This window comes from Lepisma saccharinum, chromosome 18 (genome assembly GCF_977018435.1).
Source record: "Lepisma saccharinum chromosome 18, izLepSacc3.1, whole genome shotgun sequence".
NCBI lineage: Eukaryota > Metazoa > Arthropoda > Insecta > Zygentoma > Lepismatidae > Lepisma > Lepisma saccharinum.
Genome location: NC_139246.1, coordinates 33,322,378 through 33,348,643, shown reverse-complemented (window position 1 = coordinate 33,348,643; position 26,266 = coordinate 33,322,378). Strand labels below are relative to the sequence as shown.

At 39.8% G+C, this 26,266-nt stretch overlaps 1 protein-coding gene across 2 annotated transcripts in view; it reads right to left on the bottom strand.

Annotated features, from left to right (window-relative positions):
- LOC146002497 (endoglucanase E-4-like) overlaps window positions 1–26,266 on the bottom strand; it is a 108,477-nt gene that overhangs the window by 44,180 nt on the left and 38,031 nt on the right. The window contains exon 1 of one of the 2 annotated variants that reach the window (XM_083140378.1): window positions 20,035–20,198. The exons of the other annotated variant lie outside the window; for it this stretch is intronic. The gene's annotated coding sequence lies outside the window, so the exon portion shown is untranslated. Of the gene's footprint in view, window positions 1–20,034; window positions 20,199–26,266 lie in introns of those variants that run through there. 2 annotated transcript variants of the gene reach the window in all.

Below are 26,266 nucleotides of genomic sequence, written 5' to 3'. Positions count from 1 at the left end.
ACAACAGAATGTGAGAGTATGAATTTCTCCCCATGTTGCAAGTGGAAGCGTTTTCTTAAAGTTGATTATTAAGCGAGATGTATGATGTGTAAAATATGATGAATAAACGTTTTCAAAATCTCATGCATTCCTTATGGAGAATCAACTTCAACTTGAATTTACGACAAATCAGAGTTTCGACTTTTCCAACTACAAAAATATTTTTCGACGTATCCTTTTTACCGTTCGTGTACTTTTCTACGCCACTGGATGTTTGATATTCCGAAGAAAACAAATAAGAATAATGCTCCCATAAGCGCAATGCATTTCTCCGGTGCACAACTCCTCTCCGCAGCAGTGTTGCCAAACCTGGTGCGCATGAAAGAGCTAAATTTCACCTTAAATGAAGTTGAAACTGACTTTCAAGGAGCTATATTTTTGAAGGCTTGATAAAGTGCCTCATAGGGTAATGTTAGGTGTCAAAGAGGGCAGGTGGAGCTGCTATTATCGTTAACTTTGAAATGATAACAACTTATTCTTAGTTTTCACCGTCTAGAACTGGCGGCATCAGCCATCTCAATAATCCACCGATGGTCGTATGAAATCGAAAATCAAGCATTCCCAGATAACAATATCATGTTATCTTCACGTCAGCCACGCCGCTATGTATAAAAAAAAGTAGCTTGGGAGGTAAGAGCGGGTGGGGAGACGTAGCCAATATTACAATATCAAGTGCAAAATGTATATTTATGGCAAAACTTGGCCTATGTGGACCGGAGCCAGTGATGGCACCATAGTGGGGTGTCCCAGTTTACAGCCAAACGAGTGCACGAAAGAGCCAGACCTAGCTCAAAAGAGCTAAGTTGGCAACAGTGCTCGCAGCGGACGCAGCGGACGCAGAGAGGAGAACCGAGCTGAAACCCTTCCTCATGCACTTATCTCTCTTAAACTCTCGTACCTTGACCGTGAAGCGTGATGGTTTGGGCTCCTGTTACGGGACGCGCAGGCTCGAGTCTCCTAGGGGAAGCGTAACAACTTTTCTCCTGAGATTTCGGCCTGTGTGTGGGATCAGTGGCCACCCACCATCGACAGTAAACTCTAAATTATCAATCATTGAAGATATTGTATCTAATATGTGTATAACAAAGTCCATCAAACAGTAATTTTAAGTGACATAAACGTTATTTTTTTAAAGTCAATCCAGGCCGATAGTTTGTACTAGTGATTGCTAAATCCGGATAAAATTTTATGCGGATATTGGATAATTTTCTATCCGATTTTCAAATATCCGAAAAGTGGATATTCTGATATCCGGATATTCGAATGTGTGCAATATCCGGACAGTTTTATCGTTTATCCATTTCACAGGCTATCCACATATCCTTCTATTCGTCATGTTTGTATTTCACTGTACGGATTTTCTACAAATCCTTCAATCAAATCTGTACTATACGTTGCATTCGAAACGGTTATCGGATAATTTGAAATCCGCAGATCGAATTTGTGGCCATCCTAATTTGTACACACGTCCAGTCACTCGCTTATCAGTTCCAGCTGTTTCAAATTTTAACCGAACCTACTCATTCATTGATGTGCATTATTTTACTTCGCCTTTCTGCCAGTTTCGGCTAATCGCTAAGATTGTTGTTTTAAGTCCACTTTATGCACAGAAAGGCTAATCGAGATTGGTCCTACAGTTTTAAAGTGGGATCCGAAGCACGGTACCATGTGCCTCAACCGGGCATCGAACCTAGGACCTCTTGATTACAAGGCGACGACGATGCCACTACGCCATCGGAGACGCTAATCACTAAGATAAGGAAGAATGATGAGATGACGAAATTAGGACAATCCCAAATACACTTGGACAGCAGACACGCAAGTTCCACAGAGAATTAAACTAGATGCGAATCCATACGCCAGAGCTTAGGTATTCTGTAAGAATGCAGTCCTGGGTGTACTAGTGGGATCAATGTGTATTACCGTGCAAATTGTCCATGAGTATTTTCATTAATTTTTCTCTTACATCCTACGTGTTTTTAAGCTATGGATTTTTATGTATGCTGGTGCAGAAGTTGTCAACTGCCTGTTTTGGGTTTTCTTTTAATTCTTGAAGCTTATTGGGTCAAATAAAGTGCACGAACATGGTGATGGACAATTTGCACGGTAATACTCATGGATCCTATTGTACAAAAGAGCACATTTGCGTGCTTCCCCTTCCCCCAAACACACTCGATCACCCGTAGTACTCAAACCTTAATTAATTCAATTTTCGATGTTGTGAGTGTTCTGAATTCTGGCATTTCAGGACCAGTCAGAATTTGCGATAATTGTTTCTGCACATGTTCAGTTATACAAGCTTCATATTTTAACAATAACATATCACCTTATTGGCATTTAGACGTGCAAGTTCGTCTACTGTAATTCTCCCGATTTCTCGTACAATACTCTCTTTTAACTCACGGATGGTGTGCGGATTGTCTTTGTATACTTTATTTTTTAGATTTCCCATTTTTCTTTCGAGGTTTAATATAGTGGTCCTATGTGGAACGGGAACACCAAGAAAAGTCGTTGCAAAACGTCGTCGCACATCTCCACAATTCCTCTTTCCGAAGTAACACTCGACAAGATAAATCCTTTTTTGAAATGTAAACTTTTGTGGTGCCATATTAAGCCACAATCTTCAACACACGGGCACGACACAACACAACTTCCGAGGGAGGATTATACTGGCGTCAGTCTGCAACGTCAACAGAAAGGGAAAGAGAGCGAAAAAAAACAGACTGTAGCGTGCGACTGTCGCGGACCCGTTCACCGGGAAAGACAAGCGTTAACGCCGGGCTGCTTGCCGCCGAGTCTCGTAGCGAATGTCAGGGAATGCTCTGTATAAATGATTCATCCGATTTCAAAACACTGTATTTTCCTAAGTATTGCCCTACAGATATGTTGGCAGCACGAGTGCAGTGCCCGTACAAAATGGCGACAAGTCGAGAAAATAGTTTTTGTGTGTTGGAATAAGCTAGATGTTCATCTGTTATTGAAGTGCAGCGTGCATTCAGAAGAGAGTACAGAAAATAACCGGGAAGGCTCAGAGAACGCATCAATGCTTCTCTGATGACCATTGACTTAGGATTGCTACAAAATGTATGGGTGGAACTGGACTACCGCTTGTATGTGTGTCGTGTGGCGAGAGGGGCACACATAGAACATTTGTAGAAAGTGACGAAGTATCATTCATATCTGTTTGTGCAATACTTTGGAAAATACAGTGTTTTGAAATGGAATGAATCATTTATAGCAGCCCTGTATTTTTCACTATTTTCTAGTAAAGTATAATTGAAGTTAAGGGTAATTGTTTACCTTGGTTCTTGTAACAAAAACTCCCCCACGGAAATCTTTTCTGGGGGGATTTCTTAGGACAAGTTTGTTGGTGAGCGCTAAATCCACGTTGGGCAAATATAAATGTATTTCCTTTCTAAGGGAATCTTATTATAATTTACTAACCTTACCATCAATATGTTCCAGTATACTGAATTATCAGTTATTATTAGTAATTATTGATTGATTTTGTTGTTTAATTCCATTTTATGCACAGATAGGCTAATCGGGACTGGGTCTATAGTTTAAAGTGGGTTGCGAATCACTATGTGCCTCCACATGGTATCGTCGAGGAGGCTGATAGTGATTATTGAAAATCATTGGTTTTTTTTATTTTGCATGCACTTAAGACCATGTAAGGTGCTCAGTACCCTCTACTTTTGCACGCTATAGAATCGCAACAGACAGGATAAACCATCAGCAACCGCCCCTGAAACGCGGAAAGTAGCTCCATGTATTCTTGAGTCCCGCGATCTCTGAGGTAAGGAGTATGACGTCTTGCAAGTAACCAATATTTAACATTCCGCATTTTAACCCTTTTTCCTTGTTGCATTCAGGATGCGCAATCCAATCCTTTGAAGTCTCAATTCCTGCTCTCAGAAATCGTCACTCAAAAGGTCATGCCACAGAAAAAAACAAATTGAGGTAAGCAAGGTGACGTAAGATGTCCACTAAGGTGTTGAGATGGTGATTGCGGCTTAGATAACGTTTCCAGGAAAGCTCTCTGATCTGTCTCTTCTCTCCTCGTGGCAGACTCAACTTTGGATTCGATCCAGAAGTGACGTCAGGATTGCGAAAGCGCAGGAGCAGTGACGTCACGTAAGGTTTGTCGTCCGCGCTTTGGTTGGTCACTTCCATTCACGAATCTATTTTTGTGAATGGGAAGTATTGTTGAATCATTAGCGTGGACTCTCCCGTGCTCTGTGATCTGGTGATTCATTTTGTGTGACAGGTATGTCTGCAACAGAACTTCTGTTGTCTGCTTCCATTGAAATCAAATGGTGTAACGCCCACTACAGGGAAACTTCCATGCCAGAAGTCTGCAGGTTATCGCCCACTGAGACTCCAGAAACGGGTCTGTTGCGTTTTGTTGCCGCGTTTCTCAGCGTCTCAATGGGTGTCAAGCTTAAGACAGGCAGCTTCTGGTCAACTAGCACAAGGTGTGGCAAGGGCTCTCGAAATTCTGTAAAGATTGATTGATTTGGTGTATTTTACTTCGCCTTTCTGCAACTTGCGGCTAATTACACAGGTGAGGATGAGTGATGATATGATGAAGCTCATGAAAGGATACTCACAATGAACATACATGCGTGGAATCGAACCCAGAACCCTCAGCGTCGTAGCGCGCTTTGCTAACTTCTTCGTAACTGAGGCCGGCTTGTCCGTGGCCCTGAAGAATAAGGTAACATTCTTTGCATACTCTGCTTATCATGAATACGTGTGTGAATACATAGCCTGTTTCGGATGTGTAGACGCGTGTATGTGTGAATTTGTGTGCGTGTGTGTGTGTGAGAGAGAGAGAGATTTTTACATGTGTATGTGTACAGTCACGGGCAATAATAATGGGACACCTATATCCTGAAATGCTCACTTCCCTGCAAGGCGTTATGTGTGTTGTCTATCTTTACGGCGATAATTAGATTTTCATAGCAAATTTTCGATGGTAACTTCTATCACCTCTGTAGAGTTATGCAACACCCATAACACCTTGCAGCGATTTCAGGATCTAGGTGTCCCATTTTTATTGCCGGTGAGCGTACATGAGGTCTTCGATATGCGTAACTCCAGCAATGCTATTTTCGTATCCAAAGTATGTATGTAAAATATGAGGATAATGTTCAGATTAAGCCCAATATTAGTCCAGTATATATCCACAGCATGTCCAAAACATATCCTTCCTTGATATCCTATGAATGTCCCCTCGACGGACGTATGGATATCCAGGGGATATCCAATGGATGCCTACTGGATATTCCTGGATATCCTCTGAATATCTACAATTCAGGCACGAATATCCAGAAGATATCCATTAGAATTCTCCTGGATATTTGTGTGCTGTATGCGTAGCTCTTCGTTTTGGTATTTCTGTTAAACGATGCAGTGGTAACGCTGCCTCATTATAATCAAGGGTCCTCGGGTTCGATTCCCGGTAGAGATACACGGTATCTGACCCGTCTTTAAACTGTAACTCCTGTCCCGATTAGCCCATGTGACCATAACGTGAGCTCAAAACAAGCTGTTATTAGTAAATCTTGAATCCGCAAAATACCCCTCCATTGGTGTATAAAAGTTAACGATTGTTACGTAAAAATAGCAATGAATGTCCAGTTTTCACAATAGCAAATGCCACAAATTGAGTGATTTGAAACTAACAATTAATCTGGAATAAACCTACGCCCTATTTAGGAGTATAAGGGAAGGAAAGAGAAAGAAAGAATTACGCACAGAAAAATAGAGAGGGAGAGAGGAACCTGGGAAAAGGCATAGTATAAAAGAGAAAGAAAACGAAAGACCAAGAAAAGTAGAGAGAAGCAGGTAAATAAGAGAAAGCGATAGTAAGAAGGAGATGGGGAAAAAGAGAAAAATAAAAAAGCCTGAAAGGTAGAAAGAAATCGACGGAAAAGCAGAGGAAGATGACACAGAGAACGAAAGAGAGGTAAAAAGGGGCACATAAAGAGAAGATGAACGAAAAAGTGTGAGAAAAGAAGATAATTCAATGAGGGAAACATAACTAATTTCGAGGATAAGACATTGTGGATCCGTACCACCGGCGAATGTGTCTTCACCGGAATTCGAACCAAGAACCCCTTGGTTACAAGGCGACAGCCACTAGCAAATATTTGCAGTTGTATTTTTCTGTACTGTTCCGTCACTCTGATTAATCGCCACGATGAGGACGAGTGCTGATGAAATTGACAAAGTGACACAAACATCACACTCATGCTCAGGCCAGGATTTGTATCCGGGAACTTCGGTGACGAGGTCGAAATTCGCCGACTCACTACGAAATATTTCATATCTCTAAAATGTAATAACAATAACAAGGAAATAAGCTTTGGATTTTCTTCTCGGACGAGAAATTAAGGAATTTCAAATTGATGTAAGGAAATGATCTCGAAACGTTATGAGAAATTAGAAACATTCCATTCTGGTGTCTTATGAGAAATCACTAAGGAACGGAAGTTTAGGTAAATAAATGTTTTTTTTTCTGCAATAAGATAGAGACCCTCGATTTTGCCAAAATTCTGATCATAGCCTTATATGTCAACACAGCAAATTTTATTTTACATAAAAATACATATTTTCCAGTTTTCCGTATGTGAGTACATATTTTGCGAATTTTTCTTTTAAATACATAAAATCTCTCATTGACTTCAGTTAACTCGAAATCCTCGAAGGAAAAATGGTTATTCTCCGCACCTCTTTCATATGGAGAGTGTTAGGTTTGTTTTGTCTTTGAACACGCTTGCTGGCAGACTTCTGGCGCCTCGCCTACGATCCTATTGGGGGAAAATATTACCCCTACTGGATCTAACGCACATTGTGCTAATGTCTAAATTTACAGAAATGTTTTGGGAAAAACCAAGGTTTTCAAACTTTGTACCAAATTGGAAGGTGAAGTAGAGGAAGAGGAAGCTTTGGAAAACTTCAGCGTTAGTGACATTTCGTGCTTCAAATATGCAAGAATTGTTTCTTGTGACGTGGAGCGATCTTTCTCGCAATATAAGATGCTTTTTAGAGATAATCGTCACAGATTTACAATGCAGAATTTGGTAAACACTATGGTGATCCACTGCAACTCTTCCAAGAAAAAGTTCACTAAGAGGTAAGCATTTAGAAACTGATTTCAGGTGTTTAAAATGCATGTAATATTTTGTTTTTGTTACCAAATGTTTTTTTTATTTTTGTCACATATTTTCCTGTTTTAATCACATATTTTGAACATTTATGGCACATAAAAATATAAATATTTCTGAGTTTTTTAGCACATAAAGTTCCGTTCCCTAGAAATCACTGTAGACAACTGACAGGTTGCCGGCCCGTATATTTTGCCACTAACACTTGCTGTCAATGGACGGTCTGATACGGGCGCCATTATAAGCTCATGACATGAAAGGATATCGAAGTGTGTCTGGAAGACAAATGTCTATCCTACATGAAAACGTTCAGTGAACGGTGTTGGGTCCCGTACCATGGCCGTGTGGTCGTCATGCTTTGGGCTCCGACTGCGGGACGAACGCAGGTTCGAATCTCCTGGGCGGAAGCGTAACAGCTTTTCTCCTGAGATTTCTGCCTGTGTATGAGACCGGTACCCACCCACCATCGTGAGGAAATTGGGGAGCTACGAAAGAGTCACGGAAATTTACAACAACGAATGATGGTTCGTCGTGCTGACCACACGTCACTCCGTAACTGGTCGGGTTATCTCCCATCTCGGCAGTGAGGCCGGCAGTCGGTAGGTAGGCCCTGACCTCGGGGGCTGTTGCGCCACGGATTTTACAAACGGTGTTGGATTGCAGACTAACGAGGTTCTGGCGCCTTAAGGTACTAACAAACTCTCTAGCCTTCTTAAACCCGAAGGTTTACTGCTGGAGCAACACAAGTCTTTCATCTCTCCCTATCCTGGGCAAGATCAATCCAATCTTTTCCATCCTTACCGATTTCCAGACTTCCTCGATGGTGCAGTGGTATCATCGTCGCCTTGTAATCAAGGGGTATCGGGGTCGATACCGGGTGGAGGCACATAGTGGTCCGGATCCCACTTTAAACTGTAGGTCCTGTCCCGATTAGCCTTACTGTGCACAAAGTGGACTTAAAACTTCAATTCAATCAATCAATCAAACTTACCGATTTCCTTTAGGTTCATCTTAACGTCATCCCTCCCATCAGCGTCTTGGCCTTCCTATAGGTCTCTTACCATCAGCTTTCCCAAGTATCCTCTAAACACGTCTTTCCCCTCCCATTTGTGCCACATGGCTTGCCCACCTAAATTTTACATTCCCCTCAACGTAAGACAACTTTTGATGTCATTTTCGCTTTCGAATTATTGGGTCATTCCATGTCAATGGTCTGAAACTTGACATCTCAGAAATTTATAATTTTTGGTGCAGTGGTAGTACCTTACTGGTACTACTGACAAAACCTGCCAAATTTCAGATTTTTTGGGCTCTTAGTTTTTGAGTTACTCATTTTCAAAAAAGCAAAAATCTCCAAACTTTACGACATTTTGAAATCTTTAAATAGCTGTGCATCTAAAACTATTCGACCTAGAGAGCGTGCAGTGGCGGCGATTAGATGGGACGAGGGGGGCAGTTGCCTCCACTTCTCTCCACTCTTGCCCCAGTACTATGCTAAACTTATCTACAAATGGAGATAAACTGTATCCCCCCCTCAGTTTTGGCATCTTGCTCCCCAGTTTTGGAAGCCAACATTCACCACTGTAAACGTGCTTTTTAAAATAAAAATATCGATTTAAATTTTAAAAAACGATTTAAATATAATTAAAAATGTTTTTTTAAATAAAAATCATGATTTTTATTACACCCTGCTCGAGCAGGACATTTTTAAAGTTATTATCATCGTCGCGAGGAATCTCAAGAGACAGAATAATATAATATGAGTAAAACAGTGCATGGAGCGAGTATAAATTTAGAAATTAATTAGATAAATTAGACCTGTAATTTACAGATCTAGATGGGAAGTAGATTCTTAGAAGAACGAAATCTCTGTCTGGACTCGACACAGCAGATGGTGTCTCGTTCTCGAACACCTCACAATCGAACACGTGCGATTGTGTTGGACCTTTTCACGGAATTTCAAGTGTTACTGCTCTCTCGGTTAAAAAAGAAAAGAAATAAAGATCGTAAGTCATCCGACCTATCCGTGAAACAAACCCAGGCCATTTGTATGCGAGGCCACATTCACAACCAAGACAGAAGCCACACAGGTGACGCCCTCTTCTAAAGAAACACGTAGATGTAAGGCCGTTGAAGTGTTGACAACCATTACTTAGAGAAAATCACTAGAAATGCATTAGTTTTCAACTTTCAGCAGTAATCAGGAATCTTGGTGCACTCAACCTCAAATACAGTCCCTCAATGTCTCTCTTACACTTCACGTCTGCGTAGGACCACTGAATATTTTTGGCTTTCCCAAATCCGTAACTGTTAACCATTTCTTGCAGCGCATCTTGTAGCTTGCATTCCCTCTATGGCAGCGATACTCAACCTTCATGAGCACGAGGGACGGTAAATTCGTGTTTTAAGAGTCGATGTTCCGATCACAACAATTTGTGTCATAAGTCCACTTTGTGTACAGATAGGCTAATCGGGACTGGACCTACAGTTTAAAGTGGGACCAGAACCACTATGTGCCTTCACTGGGTACACTACAAGGCGACGACGTCACCACCACGAGGGCTCGGTTTGCGTCCTTGCGTGGCTATGAGTGTTCCTTTGTTTGTACATGTTCATTCAACTTCCTTTACATTATCATCACAGCGATCATCCCAAATAGGCTGATAAGTGACATAAAATAGGAAAAATACCATACAAAAAATCCCTAGGTTTAGTGACAAATCTCTACGGCTGGAAACACTGCGCCGGTTAACCAGATGACTCCAAAGTAGGCACCTCAACTCAAGAAATATTTTCGAGGAGGTGAATCATCACGCGGTTATCACTTCCTTCTCTCCCACAGCGAATATGAAGCAACAGAGACTTTGTAAGGCATCGGGGATTCCTTTGAAACATACCTCACACCCTTCTCTCCGTTTTATGACCATGCTTTTCGGTTACATAAATCGCCCCTGGACATTTTTCCGTTTCGTTGTGTTTACGCGAAACAATGCCTGATTTCTGCTCTTTCCTGGAACCTATCAATATGCAAATGCCTCTACCGATACTTTGAATGCATCGGGCATTTCATGTAGCATTCCAGATCGGCGCGAGAACAGGGTGTCAATAAGCACAACGTTTGTGTGGTTGAAAGCAAAGAATTGACTACGAAACTTGGCAGATGCTACATTGCTTCTCATTAAATATATGTCATGTGTAAACCAACTAATGAATATGTTTCTAGGTTAAGACATCCTTCTCGTCAAGTGTTGGTGTGATAAGACAGACTTGTCAAAAAAACAATGTAGAGAGAAGAAACTAATAAGGGGAAAGTGCGAGAATGTATAGACAGAACGGCAGATAGAGAGAGAAGGAGAGTTCGGAGGACGATAAAGAAGTAAACAAAAGACGGATAAAGAAGGGAGATAAAGAAGTAGACAAAATACAGAAAACAGAGGAAGAAGATAAAGAAAAAGACAAAAGATGGAAGACAGAGGTGGGAGTAGAGGAAAAGACAGAAAACAGGAGAAGATAAAGAAGTAGAAAAAAGACAGAAAACGGAGGAAGAAGGTAAAGAAGTAGAGAAATGACAGAATAAACAGAGGAAGAAGATAAAGGAATAGGCAAAAACAGAAAAGAAATAGAACAAAAGATATAAATGAGAGAAGGAAGATAAAAAAGTAGATAATAGATAGAAAAGAGAGGAAGAAGATAAAGAAGTAGATAGAAAGACATAGAACAGAGGAAGAAGATAAGAAGTACGCATAAGACAGAAGACAGAAAAGGGAGATAAAGAAATATACAAAAGACAGAAAACAGAGGAAGAAAATATGGAAGTACACAAAAGACAGAAAACAAATGAAGAAGGTAAGAAGTAGACAAAAACAGAAGAAGAAGGTAAAGAAATAGACAAGAGACAGAAAACAGATATAGAAGATAAAGTGTTAGAGGAATAGACAGAAAACAGGAGAACATAAAGAAGAAAGATACAAAACAGAGGAAGAAGATAAAGAAGTAGAGTAAAATACAGAAACAAAGAAAGAGGCTAAAATAGATGAAGAAAATAAGATATAGGCAAAGACAGAACACAGAAGGAAAATAAAGAATTGGAAAAATTGGAGAAAAAAAGGTAAATTGACATAAAGGAACAAACAGAAAGAAGAAAAAGACAGCAAGAGAGGACAGAGATAACGAATGAGAGAGATGGAGGGATAGATGGGGGTGAACTATTGAACGAAAGAGGGTAGAGAAACAATAAAGAGAGTTAGAAATGGAGGTAAGTGACTGACAACTCGCAAGTAATATAAAATAACCGTAATATAGAAAATGAAATAAAGAATAATATATCAGTTACTTGAAAAAAATAATAGTGGTATAATTCCAGTCGTTATGAACATTAGATATGAAGCGACATCACATAAGAAAATACAAATATTCACATTTATGATTTGTACAGTAGCAGAGTAGAGAATGAAATAAATAATAAATCATGTTCTCCTTCAGGAATATAAACTAGGACCCCCTAATTATAAAACGACAGTGTTTGAATATGGAAATATGCTTGGATTATATGTAGCATATACTTAGTTCTGGACAAACCTAAAGAAACTCCGATGTTAACTCCCTCGCAATATTGATGAGTTTACATGTCCACGTCGGTGTCTTTACAAGAATTTGCAACACTGAAGGGTCATGCGGTGGCCACACTTCTTTTCACGACTCGTCAAGATTGTGAGGAATATAAAGGCAATCCAGAACTATAGACGTCCTAAAAACGTTGTCCGTTGAGAAATCCATATACATTATTCTGTTTTCCAAGTTTATAATAAAGATCAGATATTCAGGGTCCAATCGTCATTAAAGAAATCAATACAATAAATATCTCAATTTACAATTCACGTTAATATTGTGCGAGAATATCTTCATAAGATTTCAGAATACCGAATATCGCCTTTTCCCTTCGAAGCCATCATTGGCAGAGGCCATGGCTTTGGCTCCCATAGCAACAGGTGGAAAGTTTCCACAGGTGAAAGGTGTGTGTTCACTTATTGGTTAAATAGTGTCCTACATTCAATTGTTTCTCCTTTCGAACTTATTTGGCACAGATCGAGATAAAACAGGCGTCAAAGGGTAGGGTAAATATAAATGAAAGCACGTTTGTTTTACACACTAGCTTGTTTTTGATGCACAGTAAATAAGAATTACAAAGAGTGAGATAACATTTCTGACTGTTGTGCATTTGCAGCTTGGGAGCGAGTGACGATTGCAGCGAGCCTCTTGCTGACGTTTGCACTGTTGGCAGGCTCACTTGCTAGATAAATTGGAGATGTTCCTATTGTTTTACACAGTATAAGGAAATACTTGGCATTATTGTGACATTTCCAGACATTAAGTATACACTTTAGTGATTATAACTCCATTAAGCCTTGTTTCCATGATTATGAAAAACTAAATATGCTGACCAAGGCAGTAATTTATTTTATTAAAAAACATAAACTAACGTAACGTTTCAACCTTCTGGAGGGAGTAATGTTTGTGTATATATATTACCCTTCTTGTTGTATCTGGTTACTTTTGTACTTGATACAGAGTCTGAAGAAGACCTTGCTAGAAGGTTGAAACGTTACGTTAGTTTATGTTTTTTAATAAAATAAATTACTGCCTTGGTCAGCATATTTAGTTTTTCACTTTAGTGATGAATTCTGGGCGTGGCTCGAGGGGAATCCCCCCCCGGAAATAGAAAAGACCCTCCGAAAATTTAAATAACCTGGAATAGCATTCGAAAAATTGCTAAGAAATTTTGCAACCATGTTAACGTTGGCTTTTTTTATTCACTTTCATTTAACGTAGAACGTATTTTTCCTGGCGTTCTCGTAATAATAAGCACTGTTTCATTTATCTTTATATAATTAAAAGTCAAAATATTGAATGAGTTTAAATTATGGTCCGTTTTGATAGTTGCTAACTAGTGTGTGTGTGTGTATATATATATAGTATATATATATATATTAGGGCTGAGCTGATATCGATACTTGTATAATTTCAAATTTAAATAAAAAAGGATAATTATAAATGTGTGTGTGTGTGTGTGCGCGTGTGTTTGCAATTTTTATTATTATTACATTTTATACATATGCATTTCTGACGAGGGGCGATGGAAAAAGTAACCCACCAAACGATGCTCTCTTCCAACGATGCATCTCAACTTTACAGGTTTCTTTTCTTTAGATAAGTGACAATCGATCAGATGTTTCTAATATTAGAGAAATATAAAGTGAAGCAAAGAGCAAGGCAATCGTGTGGTCGTCGTCCTCCTCTTCCCCAATGTTGAAAAATGAGATCATGCCTCTTCAACCTCCTCTAAAACTGAAGGATCACTCTTCCCAAACTAACATTAAATCATCCGTGAACACAAGAATAATTGGCGATTTACCAGTCCCGGACGCGTATTTCACATATGCACATTGAAATAGAGATTGGGGGCGTGGCTTGTAATGGAGACGTTTCTGGTTGGCTAATCTATTTTTTCTTTATTGAGTACTTCTATGGCGTGCCTATCAATTGACTGCAGGCTTGAACTTGTTGAATGATGTAAACCACTTATATTTTCCTTTTCCATCTATTTTCTACTTTTTATACATTGCTTTGATCTTTTCTACATCATTCTATTATAGTTCACTTTCACTAAATCCATACTTATATCCTCCAGCGATTTATTTATATTCCTTCTCCTTGTGCTGCCATCTACTTTTCTTTTTTGAAACTCCTCTCTTTTCATCTTGTGTTGTTTCCAGTGTGTAATATCTGGTTTGTAACAACTTTTTACAAAACAAATACCCGCGCGCTTATATAGTCGAAATTAAGGTTTTGGCGCTACTCAAGGTTTTGACAGTTTTTTAAAGTAAGAATTAAAAATGTTCCTTGTTTGCATCTGACGAAAAGCGGAAAATGACCCAATATATTAAATAATTGTATAAGAATTTTCATCCAACGCAAAATTTTAAAAATTATTGCCTCTTTTATTTCCAATAAGAAAGTCTATTCGCTTTTCGAGTATTGATTACTATTCGATTGCGTTGTATTTTCCCCACTAGATGGTTCTGCTTGTAGTCTGTGGTTTACAGAAAGTGTTCGCACAAGTCAATGAAATAAATGCCAGTGTCCTATCCTGTATCATTGAGGCAGTCTGCTAGCCAATAGGGAGCACTCATACACAAAACCACGCCCCGAATCTCTATTTCAATGTGCACATGTGAAATACGCGTCCCGGACACGACGTCTAAAACTAACAGTAAAGCTGTAATGTGAAACCAATCTCGTCTCCTTTTTGTCCTTAATCAAAGAGAATAAAAATTAGTAAACGAAATGTAAGGAGAGAATGAAAACTTACCAGTCTCTTGCTTCTGTATCAGGCTATCGACTTCAGTACAGTGATCTTCCGACGTGACTTTGCTTTCGATATAATATAGGTACTATCGGAAAATGATTTCTAAAAAAAAAAAAAAAAAAAAAAAAAAAAAAAAAAAAAAAAAGTTCAATCGCTTGACGAAGGAAACACAACACTACACTTTCCAGAAGCTAAGTGCCATCAACTGTCGTTCCTTTGTCGCGTTCCTTGTGCCGCCAAAACACGCCTATTGAAACCCAGTTATCTAGGTCTGGACAAACACAAGTCAAAAGTTGGAAAGGAAAAGGGGTTTTAGCCCAGGTCACGTGGTCGATGACTGTTTTGACTGCGGGAGGTCTCTAAAGAGAGATATGTCCACAATACACCAGGTGCTTCGTTAGCTACCGGAACCTCATTGGGATTATTGTTACACGAGATGGCATCTATAGGAACAAAGCTTGGTAGACTTCGAAGGAACTCCTATGGGGATAATTTCAAGTTACCCTTGATTTGCAAAATATTTCACCGCGAGTCTTATCTGCGTAAGGATCTTTGTGTCACGTTACTTGCTGTTCACGGAAACTTGAGTACAGGTTCACTTAACAAATGCACAACAATTTTTTTTTTCAAAACCAAAGGTAAGTTGGAAATGCTGAACGAACCTTTGAAAGATAACTTATTTTCGTTTTGGCCGCGCTTCTAGCGACTCAAGAGCAATGGTATCGGCCAGTATCGGTGCAAAAATACCAACCGATACTTGCCGATACCCATGGTATCGGTATCGGCTCAGCCCATATATATATATATATATATACCCTGGATGGGCCTTGGTCTATCTCCCGACCGCCAGGCTCACTCCCACAATCCTACCTAGAGGTGTAGAGATCTTCAACCAGTAATGGGGTGACGTGGGGTCAGCACGTCGAACCCTCGGCCGTTATAACAGAGTACCGAGACCGGGTTACGCTAGTCACCCATATACGAGTATATACATAGACACACACACACACACACACGCGCACACGTCAATAAAATAATAAAACTCCATTTCATTTAAACTCAACAATGGGCACGTGTAGAACGAATGTAAGTTTTAATTGTTGTAACAAATTTCAACTTCTTTCAGCTGTTTCAACGGTTAGGCTAAATGTGATTTATTTTTATTCTTTCAAGTTCAATTTATGCACAGAAAGGCTAATCGGTACCACACCAATGTATCTGCTATTTTGAAGTTGTGTAACTTTATATTACTAGAGCTCTCGCCACGAGTCGAGTCAAGGTCACGCCACCAACCTACAATGTTGCCAGTCAGCAAAAATTTCAACCAACGAAATAAACCGCATACGTGCAACGCGCGAAGTGTCTACTTAGCAACTTAGAAGAAGTGTGGCAACCCTGGAGGGCGAGGGGTGTGGGGAGGCAAGGGGAAGCTCCGACCTTGACTGGACTATTTTCGTGACGAGAGCTATAGCTGTATGTACATCAACGGCCAAAATAACTCCAGAACTAAGACAAAGGAAGTCACGTGGTCTGTTTACATTTACTTTATTCCCACAAAGGATGGTGTATGGTGCAAATATCGTTGCAATGATGTTCATGAAGTGGACGTGTAAACTACAAAAAGGCCTGTGTTATCCACGATTATAATAAGTGACTATTTCCTTCTCCGTGTCGCATGGAAATCGCTACAAACAGATGGCGCTGTATTCTAATGTGACTACATTACATTCCAAGCACTGCTTCTCTAAACGGAAGCTCATCTAAATGAATAAAAAATACAAGACATTTGAAATGTTGATGCTAGTGAAAAGTATTTATTGAAAATGTGGTAAAATGTATTTTACTCTTTCATAAAAATCTACTCTCTCTCTGTTAATGCATTAACGGGCATGAAGAAAAACTATATAAAATAGTACTTCAATTCATATTCATTAGTTTGTTTCTTTATACAGCATATTTGCAAAAGATACAATTCAATCTACAGGCCAAATCCAGATAGTAAAAACGGAGAATCCGGATTTCGGAGGGAATCAAGATTTTTATTTATTATTTTATTTTATTTTATTGATAGAGCCCAAATATAGTGCACTAATTACATAATATTACTACAATACATTCACTTCAGTGTTCCAGGAATAGTATTTTTAAAATTGTATAAACTTATTGCAAAAACATCGATTGTGTTATTTACACTTGAAGTTGTGTTAAAAGAGTTGCACGCTCTCCACACCGGAGAGGTAGAAAGAATTGATGTTTTCGCTCTCTGGCAATGAAAGATTTTGTGCTTGGGACGCGTTTTGGAAACGGGAACATTGAATGATACGGCTGATAACAAGTTGGAATAGTCTATTATACCGTTTATTACTTTGTACAAAAAGAGCAGGTCATTTACTTGTCGCCGGAGTGCTAGTTTGCTGAAGTTGTTCTCTGAAACTAGATTATCGTATGAATCGAATGTTGGATATTCTCCACAGGTTTTGAATTTCAGGTATCTAAGGAACTTTGACTGAATACGTTCTAGTCTATGAATTAAGTCTACTTGAGTGGGATTCCAGATTACTGACGCATATTCTAGTTCTGACCGTACCAGGGAATAGTATAGTACTTTCACTGGTTCTATTTTCGTGAAGTCGTGGCTTGACCGGATTATAAAGCCTAAAGTTTCTGAAAGCGTCGTTAGTAACAACTTCAATATGCTTATTAAATTTGAGCTTGGTGTCGAAGGTCACTCCGAGGTCTTTAATTTCATTTTTGCGTGTGATTTCTATATTTTTAATGCGGTATGGAAAAGCATAAGGTGCTTTGCGTTTTGAGTAAGTGACTACGCTGCATTTTCTTGGGTTTAGATCTAATTGTTATTTTTACACCAAGAGATCACTCTGTCTACATCTTCCTGTAGTTTCAAGCAGTCGTCAGAGGTAGTTATTTCGTGGAAAAGCTTAAGATCGTCGGCGAAATGAAAACTTTTGAGAATTTTGTATGCATGCAATTGGTATATCGTTGATAAATAATAAAAACAAAAGCGGTCCGAGATTACACCCTTGGGGAACACCAGAATATGGTGTGAAGGGACGACTTGTGATTTTCCTGTATATTACAGTTTGCGTTCGATCGGCTAAATACGAAGCAAAGAAATTTAAAGTATTAAGTGAAATATTGAATGAAGCAATTTTCTGTAGTAATATATCATGGTCAATTTTGTCAAGTGCCTTAGTAAAATCGGTGTATATTGCATTGACTTGTCCTGTGTTATCGAGTACATTGCATGCGTAATGGGTAAAGTTAGCTAAGTTTGTTACGGTAGACCTCTTTGGAGTAAATCCATGCTGATGGGGAGCGATAACTGGATTGACGTGTGCTAACACCCTCTTGTAAATGATAGGAGCTACGAATCAGGAGCTACGAATGAGCTAAGTCGCTCTCGGAACCCTATAATGACGACTGGGGGTTCGTCGTGCTGACCACACGTCACCCCCTAACTGATTGGATGATCTCCCATCTCAACAGGTGGGAGTGAGGTAGGTAGGTAGGCCTTGACCCTCACGGGCTGTTACGCTACGAGTTATTATTAAATCATACCAAATCATTTTCGTCAGTAACTAAAAGTGGCACAAAAGTCATATTTATGCACAGATAGGCATATAGTTGAAAATGGAATCCAAATTAGTGAAATGACTTAGATCGAACCTTGGTCAACTCGATTAAAAGCGACCATTGGCGAGAAACAAAAGCTTCTCATTGTAACATCTAGCGTTCTCACCTTGTAATCAAGGGTTCCCGGGCTCGATATCTAATGCAGGCACATAGTGATTCGGATCAAAGTCCCGATTAGCCTTACCGTGTATAAAGTGGACTTGACACACCAATTCAATCAATCAATACTTCAGATTCTTAGCAAGTGCGGGCCTATCTTCACGGACCTTTACAATCGCCTCACCATTATCATTCATCCCATTGGTTATACGACGCATATACAAGGTTTATCCAGAAAATTTCCATCTGGCGGGGGAGGGAGGGTTAGGGTAAATTTTGTGCCGAAAATAGTCACAAATTGGGGCTTGGTGAAAAATATAGGGGGTGTTGAGAAAAATTTGGATGGATTTTAGGGGGTTTTGGGTGTGTGTGGATAGCCTATATCACTGCATATGAATACCTATCGGTATTTTATAATATGCGATGTTAAACGCCAGATTCCCCCATAGCTTAGTAATTAACACTGTTGCATTGACATCAAGAATCTCTGTATTTCTTTTCGCAGTAAAAGTACAGGGTGGTGCAAGAAAAAGGTAACCGAAATATTGAACATGTACTAATTTCGGTTACTTTTTTTGGACCACTCTGTACATTTCAGTGAATAATAGGCCCATTTTAAACTGTCGATCCAATGTTGCACTTTTGTTAGTATCTATGGTGCCGGGCCTCGATTCAAACCTTGAACTTTGAGCGCCGAGATGCTTTTGTAAAGAAAAAGCATCAACTTATTGTGCTGAGGATTTTTGCCATTACTTTTTATAAGGTCATTTGTTGAGTGGTCGAAACTTCCTAAGGTTCTTGATTCAAATCCCGTCCAGCTTTGTAAGCGGAGTGGTTAGCGTAAAGCATTACCAAATCATGACGGCATTGATTGATTGTTTTAGTTTGTGTTGCTTCGGCCTTGTGCCTTTTGGATGATCGCGCCGATGAGGATGAGTGATGACATGACGAAATTGATGAAGGGACAATCACAAAGAACACGTACGCCCAGGCTCGAACCCGGTGCTAACCACTCAGCCACTCAGCCATGAGTTCACTTTTTGTGAATTAATTCATCATTGACCTGCCTTGTTATTGTAAGTCTTCTTTTTGTAGTCAATTGGTCACGGGTTCGATCCCGGGAGAGGACACCCACAAAGATTGGTATTCTGCTTTAAACTGTAGATCCAGTCCCGATTACGACCCGCAGTAGGCCAATCGGTAGGGTGTCTGACTACCACGCTAGAGACCTGGGTTCGATGCCCGGTGTGGGTGAGACAAAATCGGAATGAAGAGGCTCTGGGGTTCATCCAGACTCTAATAAATGGTTACCTTGCTGATTACATCACCTCTGAAAAATTGCCGAGATCGAGAATGTGTGGGGCCTACCTCGATGTAATGCCCATGGAGAACTTTACCTTTACCTACCAGCCCTGATTAGCCTATCTGAGCAAAAAGTGAATTAAAAAACAACTTTAACGCCGTTTTCTGTCTCTTTCAGGCAATGATGATGATGGGATGAAAGTGATGAAGACATAAAAGGATATTTAGGCCAGACAGGGATTCAAACCTCTCACCATTCGGTGGTGAAATAACCTGTAATATCTTCTTTTCATCATTATCAATTTTCATCGTCACGATTAGCGTAAAGAAGTGGAATTAGCGACGGTAAACACAAAGAAACGAACTTGTTTCAGGATACGATAAAGAAAGAATACTCACAAGCGATAAACAGCTGCCAAAGGTTTTACCACGGGAATTTGTTGTCAAGTCCAAACACGCGCTCAAGTTCCAACAGTTACTCCGCTCACCACACAGCAAGGGACACACACACACTGGCCGTCCGCGTGCAGGTAGACGAGTAAACTGTTCGTTTGTATCGCGAGCGGGTTGCCGCTCCGAAGGGGGGGAAGTGGGGGCAGGGGCTCTGTGGAGAAACGCGGAGGGAAGGAGGGGCCACTCCTTGCGTCGCGAGAGAAAACTCAACCGGATGCGATCCCCATGACGTGTCCGCCAGCACCACGCGAGCGGGGGAAAAAATCAATGGGCGAGTTTTCCTGTCATTGTAGGAACTTGTCTCGCGTGTCGTTTGTTTGTGTAATTTGGCTAACCACGACGTGCAAAGTGAGAGGAAAGTGACATGTTCGTGTCTATTTCGTTTTGCCTTTAATACGTTTGCGCTTATTCTGTTGTTGCTTTTTATATAGTTGACAGGTACTCTCTCTCTTTCTCTCTCTCTTTCTCTCTCTCTCTCTCTATTTCTCTCTCTCTCCCTTACTCTCTCTCTCCCTTACTCTCTCTCTTTCTAGCTATCTATCTCTCTCTCTTGCTTTCTCTCTCTACCTCTCTCTCTCTATCTCTCTCTCCCTTTCTCTCTATCTATCTATCTATCTCTCTCTCTCTCTCTCTCTCTTTCTCTCTCTATCTTTCTCTCTCTATCTGTGTGTGTGTGTGTGATTTCTATCACTACTACCTTCTCTCTCTCTCCCCGACCCCCGTTCGATCACACTTCGTTTCAATTTTGTTTTAAGTCCACTTTATGCACAAGAAGGCTAATCGGGACAGGACCTACGGTTTAAAGTGGAATCCGACCCACTATATGTGCATCGACCTGGTATTGAACCTGGAACCCTTTGATTAGACGCCGACGATGTTACCGCTATGCTATCGGGGAGGCCCTATATCACTTTGAATTTGTAACATTCGTTCTTCCTCTCTTCAACTCTTCTTTCTCTGTTGCTCGTTCCCTTCGTATCCCCTTTTCTCCTCTTCTCAATTTCTTGTTCTCTTTTTCTCTAACCCTCTCTCACTTTATTCCTGGTACATTTCCCCTTCACCCTCTCTTCTCTTCAATTTTTGTTCTTTTTTCACTCATCCCATTTCTCTCTCTCTCTCTCTCTCTCTCTCTCTTTCTCCTCTAACACTTTCTCTCTCTCTCTCTCTTTCTCTCTCTCTCCCCTCTCTTTGTTTCCATCCTCGTTTTCTTTCTTCTCTCTCCATTATATGTCTATCACTTCATCTTTGTTTTTTTTTGTATATTTCTTTCCTATTTGTTTCTTCTTCTCTTCATCTTGGTGGGTGTTTGTATATTTATTTCTTCTTCTCTTCATCTTGGTATATGTTTGTATATTTCTTTCCTATTTATTTTTCTTCTCTTCATCTTGGTGTGTGTTTGTATATTTATTTCCTATTTATTTCTTCTTCTCTTCATCTTGGTGGGTGTTTGTATATTTCTTTCCTATTTATTTCTTCTTCTCTTCATCTTGGTGGGTGTTTGTATATTTATTTCCTATTTATTTCTTCTTCTCTTCATCTTGGTGGGTGTTTGTATATTTATTTCCTATTTATTTCTTCTTCTCTTCATCTTGGTATGTGTGTGTATATTTCTTTCTTATTTCTTTCTTCTTCTCTTCATCTTGGTATGTGTTTGTATATTTCTTTCCTATTTATTTCTTCTTCTCTTCATCTTGGTGGGTGTTTGTATATTTCTTTCCTACTTATTTCTTCTTCTCTCCCTCTATCTCTATTTTATCCTGTCTGTCTCATTTCGTCACTCTTTCCCTGTAGTCCCAGTTAACAACTCTATTATTTAAATAAACCAACAACTACGGGTGTATGTAAAGATGGGAAAATACCAATGGATACTATATCTGAGCCACGGTAACTCCCTGCCCCCATTCACAGCGCATTTCCTGCTGGCCGCTTCGGGGTGGAAGGATTCTAAGGTTGCTGTTTGTTGCCCAAACAGGCGGCCGGCCAGCAGTAGGCCTATTTGGCAGCTTGACCGCGAGTTTCTTTGTAGGTAAAGGTGGCAACAGCGAGTCACCACCCTAAAGCCGGATCCCACACCGGGAGTTAGCTTGTCTTGACTCTGTATCTCTTGTCCAGTCTTACGGCGAGCGCTCTACATGCTGGCAAGGCAAGTGGGGAGCGGAGAAGCGATCAATCCGGCGCGATAAGAAACGCAGCAGCGTGTAGAACAAGGTTCGCGTGGTACTTCCTCCCGCCACTTCGTAACTCGTGCGCCACTGCTGTTGTCTGGTTGGTCTGCGGCGTATTACCCGCTCCCCAATTCCCTTGCCAGCAGGTACAGCGCCCTCCGTAAGAATAGACAAAAGTTATGGTACAAAATGACAAAATCCCCCCCAAATATTTCTAAGCACGCCACTGCCCCTCACAATTATTCCTCCCCGCTGCTCAAATCAAGATCTAACATAACATTCTCATCTTGTACACCACTACCAGAAAACTTTTATTTCCACATGAAATAAGCCACTATTTATTTTTATCATATTCCATCTTCAGCAGGCCGTGGCTGGGATATCCCTTTGCCATCATCACCTGCTATGGGGGAAAGTGTGGGAATCTGTGGTATGGGAAACTCGGGACTCCCAACAATTACGGAATATTTTGAGTAAAAACATCGCATAACGTGGACAACTGTTATTGTTCATTCCACTTTATACGACTGCTATGACCTTCGGAAAATACGTCTACAATAATTGCTGTTATGCTTTGAAGGATTCGTCTAGAATTTTTATGCATGATTTTTTTCCTTTTTTTTTCTTTGTCCGAAATTATTAGCTTTTTGTTCTATGCACGTGATCGGACGTGAAGGATGAGTCAGAGCGGTTACAGGATGCTGTTTTTGCGATATTAAATTCACTCTAAAACATGGATTGCACGCTTTATAATAATAGAATGGGAAAATCATTGTTTTGCCTATGTGCAAAGTCTCTTTTTTTCTTCTCCATTCTCTCTCTGTTCGTCTCTTACACTGTTTACATTACTCTATCTCTCTCCTACACTCTTTTTATCTTTCTCTTTCTCTCTCACTCTCTCTCTGTCTGTTTCTACCGCTGTGTCACACTCTTTCTCTCTCTCCCTCTCTCTTTCACTCTTTAATTTTTTCCATTTCTCTCTCTCTCTCTCTCTCTCTCTACCTCTCTCACCAAACTCTTTCCATCTTAACTTTTATTATCTCTCTCTCTCTATCCATCTCTACCCTTCTCTCACACTCTCTCCATATTCTTTTCTCTATCTCTCCCTCCCTCTGTCACACTCTATCCATTTTTCTTTCTCTCTCTCTCTCTCTCTACTCCTTTCTCTCACATTCTTTCCATTCTCTCCTTTCTCACTGTCTCTACAGCTCTCTCACACTCTTTCTATCTCTCCCTCCCCCCTTACTCTATATCCCTCTCTCACAATCTTTCCATCTTTCCCCCTCTCTCTCTTCCCGTCTCTCTCACACTCATTCAATATTCTCCTTTCTTTCTCTCTATCTCTCTATATCCTCCATCTCTACCGTTCTCTCACATTTTCTCCATCTTCTTTCCTCTCTCTCCCCCTCCCTCTGTACACTCTATCCTTTTTTCCTATCTCTCTCTCTATCTACCTCGGTCTATCAAACACCCTATCCATTTTCCCCTTTCTCTCACACTCTTTCCATCATTTCCTTTCTCTCTCTACTCCTTTCTCTCACACTCTTTCCATCATTTCCTTTCTCTCTCTACTCCTTTCTCTCACACTCTTTCCATCTTTTCCTTTCTCTCTCCACTCCTTTCTCTCACACTCTTTCCATCTTTTCCTTTCTCTCTCTACTCCTTTCTCTCACACTCTTTCCATCTTTTCCTTTCTCTCTCTCTCACTGTCTCTACCGTTCTCTCACACTCTTTCTATCTTTCCCTCCCTTCTCTATCCCTCTCTCACAATCTTTCCATCATTCCCTTTCTCTTTCCCTCTCGCACTCTTTCTACCTTTCTTTCTCTCCTTCAACCTATTCCTTCTCCTACACTAATCTCTTCTCTTTCTCTCTACTTCATCCTCTTCCCTCTTTTTCTCTCAGGTTTTTCTGTCCTACACGCTCCAATATCCTTTCGATCTATATGTTTCTCCCTTGCTGTATTTATGAATGCCCCTTTAGCTCGAATTTAAACTTCCTGTACCTTATTTAGTACGGTTGAGCCAATAACGACGCCGATATATCGGAATCAGTATCGCTATCGCAAAGTATCGGTCGGAATATATTTATCGATATCAACCGATACCTTTCCTGCTAATGTCGTCACCTTGGAATCAAGGGGCTCGTGGGTTCGATACCTGGTGCAGGCACATGTTGGTTCGAAACCTACTTTAAACTATAGGTTCACTCCCAATTACCTTATATGTGCATAAAGTGGACTTCAACAGAAACTTCAATTTTTCCGGCACTTTGGTCTTTCGCGGGGTTCATGAAATATAGCATGACACTTTCACGAAGTATAATTATCCTGAAACTTATGCAAAATTCAAACTTTATTTTTATTTTGCACTAATTTTGAATGAAGAAGTGGATTTTGTGCATACAATGTATTTTGTGTTGCTAGTATGATGTAATCCTTGAATATATTGAAGCAAAATTCTTGGTAAATTGATGCATATAATTGGGATAGAATATTTACACACTAATATTGATCAATACTTTGAACAACTTTTAATCAGGACAATTCTCACGGATCGGTATCAGTGGGAATCGGTAAGAATATCGGCATGGGTATAGGTTCAAAGGGTTGTGTCCTAATTGCGAAAAAACGCCAAAATCGTCCTAATTGCGAAGACATAAAAGTGAGAAATAATTTCATGTCCTAATTGCGAATACATGAAAATGAAAAGAAAACTGTTTTCAAAAACAGATAAGGTCACAAGAATAGCCAATCTGATTGACTTATCATGGTATTTTGCTTTGTAAATATCTCCAAGGTCGCGCTACCACTGCGCCACCTGGGAGGCCCGATTGTATTATTAAATGACGAAGCTGTTTTCCGTTAAGAAGTGTGCATTACGTAGTCCTATATAAAAAAAGGCCACACTTTTATTAATAAATTATATATACTTTGCCGACTACTTTAAACATGTTGAATTTTCTATGATCCAACAAAACACTGACCAGTCTCAAGTCTGGAAATGAGTTCCTTTAAAAAAAAATCCTTAAAAGGACTCGGGAAGTGTGAGAGACAGTTGCAGGTCCCAAGGCAGAAAAAATGTGTTCGCAATTACGACACAGCCCTGCAAGGATATTCCTATTCAGGCAGAAAGTGTTCGCAATTAGGACTGTTCGCAATTATAACGACACCGGTTCAAATTGTTATGTGCACCTAGAAATATTCCCATTTTTGGCGTCCTTACTGGATTGTATGTGTGTGTGTCTGCATACGTATTTGTCCTTATTTCTGCTTGTCTCTACTGCAATCTCGAATCTGCAATCTTGAAATTGTTTCGACACGAACAAAAATTGTACAAATAGAAAAAACTCGCAAAACTTAGGACAAGGAGTTAAAGTGAGTACACGTTACAATACATATAAATAAAAAAAAGTAAAATTACGAACCTATTTTTCCCAGCTATGAACCATAAATCATTCGGTAGAGCTTCGTTCATGAGAAAGGAAGAAAATTATGCTCAAATTGCGACAGTGACATCTAACCGCGCCCTGAAATAACATATCATTCTGAACCAAAGGATTAAGTTCAACAATTTGATTTATAAGGGCCGCCCTCCCCTTTCTATCTGCAGTCGTCTCCCTCTTATTCTTTCTTGGTGTGCAATTTCATGTTTCTCTCCTTTAATCTCTGTATTTGTTGCTCACATCTCTTTCTATATTTATTCTCTCTATTACTCTCCTTCATTCTTCTTTCTTTATCTCTGTCTTTTTCTCCCATTCATTTTTATTTTCCTTCGCTTTATATTTCTTCTTTTCTCTTTTATTTTACCTCTCTACTTATCGTTCTCTATCTCCTTCATTCTTCTCTATCCCCCTTTCATTTTTCGATTTTTAATTCTTAATATCTATTTTATCCATATTAATTTTCCTTCTAAATTCCTCTTTCTTCTTTAGAGCACACTCTTTCTTTTTGATTCTCCCTATCTTTATTTATTTTTCTATTTATCGACCTCCATCTCTTTTTTGCTTTCCTTC